This window comes from Bison bison, unplaced genomic scaffold (assembly GCF_000754665.1).
Source record: "Bison bison bison isolate TAMUID 2011002044 unplaced genomic scaffold, Bison_UMD1.0 scf7180017864371, whole genome shotgun sequence".
NCBI classification, from domain to species: domain Eukaryota; kingdom Metazoa; phylum Chordata; class Mammalia; order Artiodactyla; family Bovidae; genus Bison; species Bison bison.
Genome location: NW_011494943.1, coordinates 5,502,123 through 5,504,882, shown reverse-complemented (window position 1 = coordinate 5,504,882; position 2,760 = coordinate 5,502,123). Strand labels below are relative to the sequence as shown.

The window sequence follows — 2,760 nt, the reverse complement described above, 5'->3', positions numbered from 1 at the left end:
CTAAGTAGTCTCGCCCACCTAGTCGGAGAATGAGTGGCTCCTCCTGAGGTTCAGGGAGAGTTGGCAGAGCCATTAAGCTCTGTCCCCATAGGCTCCACGTCGAGGGTCATTACCCCACGTGACCCCGCACGAGTTAGTGATACAGCTGAGGGCTTCCCCTCCCGCCAGGCACTGTCTGAGTGTTCTGAGTGCTGTCGGTGTTGGACACTGAGCCCTCCCTGTGGGAGCCTGTGACAGTAATCCTGGCCCCACTTTACAGATGACGAAACTGAGGCAGAGAGAGGTGGGATAACTTTCCCAAGCAACCTTCCCTCCATCCTCCCACACCCTCTAGTTAACAGCAGGGCTCAGAATCCCAACCCAGGGCCCCCGAAACCCACTGCCGTAAACCCTGAGCATGCTTTTGTTCTTGGGGAACAAGAGAACATTTCTCCCCCTGAACATTCCCCCGGGACAGCATTTCCCGGGATGAAGCCCCACCGAGCAACAAACCAGGAGGAATTCCTAGATGAGGAGACGTGGGGCCAGCTCTGCACAGCCCAGCTTCTTAGAAAACCCAGGAACCCTAGCTTTGGGGGGAGCTTGCCCAACTCGGCTTCACTTGGTCCCTCCAGCCACCAACTCGTTTTTTTAAACATTCGTTTATGGATATATTTATTTCGCTGCATCAGGTCTTAGTCGCCATGTGTGGGATCCTAGTTGTGGTGAACAGACTCTCTAGTTGCAGCACAGGAGCTCAGGAGTAGCGGGGCAGGGGCTGTCGTTGCTCCATGGCATATGGGATCTTAGTTCCCTGCCCAAGGATCAAACCCGCGTCCCCTGCATCAAACCCGCGTCCCCTGCATTGCAAGGCGAGTTCTTAACCACTGGACCACCAAGGAAGTCCCCACACAACTCCTTTTGGCCTCCACTAAAGAGAGCTGAGCGCTGAAGAATTGATGCTTTTGAACTGTGGTGTTGGAGAAGACTCTTGAGAGTCCCTTGGATTGCAAGGAGATCCAACCAGTCCATCCTAAAGGAAATCAGTCCTGAATATTCATTGGAAGGATTGATGCTGAAGCTGAAACTCCAATACTTTGGCCACCTGATGCAAAGAACTGACTCATTTGAAAAGACCCTGATGCTGGGAAAGATTGAAGGCAGGAGGAGAAGGGGACGACAGAGGATGAGATGGTTGGATGGCATCACTGACTCGATGGACATGAGTTTGAGCAAACTCTGGGAGTTGACGATGGACAGGGAGGCCTGGCCTGCTGCAGTCCATGGGGCCGCAGAGTCGGACATGACTGACCGACTGAACTGAACTTAACTGAAAGATCTTTACTAGTTGTCCCAAACTCAACTTAAAAAGCACCGAGCTTTGGTTTATCAGAACCAAAGCTTATCAGGGTTATGGTTTATCAGGTCATTGCTGCCTTTCATTTACGTAGACAGCCTGACGGAGGCGCTGGTGACCGTAAACCCTGGATAAGCGCTAATTATGAACAATGAGCCCTGCCCCACCCCCCTCTGCCAGCTGCGGGCACCGCGCGGAGCTGTCCACCTGCCCAGCCCACCACCCCCCATCCCCACTTCCCTCCTCCGCTCCGCTCCCCTCCAGGCTGGCTCTCTGATTGCCCCCGCCCCTCGCTCTAAGGTTTCCAAGGCTGAGACGTCCAATACCCGGGGTGGGGGCCGGAGGGGCAGAGGAGGCAGTTGCCGGGCTGTGCGGGGCCCGGGCCCCTTGGGGCCCCCCTAATGGCACGGCCCCTTACCTTTCCTTAGCAGGCGAGGGAGCCTGCGACCTGGGCCCAGCTCGAGCTCTCAGGCGCATCGATCGCTGCCTTAATGGTCTCTGGTCTGTTTCACTTAAGTGTCTATAGGAGCGGGGCCGGGGAGAGAGTATGGAGGGGGCGAGGCACAGGCTGAGGAGCTGGAGAAAGTGGGTCAGAACATGGGGGCCCGTGGATCAGGGGCTCTTTGGGGAAGCAGAGCGGGGGCCAGTGAGGGCTGAGAGCACCCCAGCTCCAGCCCTGCCACCGTCAGAGCGAGAGTCTTCTAGTGCCTGCCCGGGTCACAGGCTGCCCCCGACAGGCCCACCTCTCCACTGCGGGTCAGCACCGCCAAGTTCATCCAGATGACCTTAAGGCAGTGGCCTCGGCATCACCAGCCTAGTCACAGGCCCAGGAGAGGAAGTTGTTTTTGTTTTTTGTTTTTTTTCTCTTCACCGAGACTCCAAGAAGAGGGAGACTGAAAATGCACAGGAGAGACGGAGGTGTGCTGGGCGGAAGGACTTCCTGGCAGCGGCTCCTGTGCTGGAGACGCTGTCTCCGCACGCTTGTTCTCCAAGGGCAGACGCGGGCTGAGATCGGGCATGTTGCAGGCAGTTAAATAAGTGTCTGTTGGCAGGCTGGGGGAAGGAGTTTAGTGGCAGAGACCGCAGCCAAAGGTGCCACGTGTTAGACAGCCTGTACGCCGCTCCTCCTGGGCCAGCCCCCTCGGCAGGGTCGTAAATTTGTCGTACACACTGTAGAGTGGTTTCTGCCTCTCCTCTGAGCCCAGGGGGAGACTCAGGGAGAAGGTGGGGCCATCAGAAACACAGAGTCACACAACCAAGCCGTGCTCAGCGTTGAGCGTGCCTCACACAGTGCCGAGAGGCTGGGCAGTAGGCTGGGTAATCCCGAAGTCTCCCTGGAAGAGGCCGCTCGAGCCTGGCAAGTCTGCGCAGCGTGGGGCAGGCCTCACAGCAGTCTGCGCCCCACCCCCATCCCCCCTGCAGCC

General features: G+C 57.4%; 1 protein-coding gene across 1 annotated transcript in view; it reads left to right on the top strand.

Moving 5' to 3' along the window:
• Nucleotides 1–2,760, top strand: part of SDK2 (sidekick cell adhesion molecule 2) — a 147,385-nt gene that overhangs the window by 94,946 nt on the left and 49,679 nt on the right. The window lies entirely within an intron of this gene.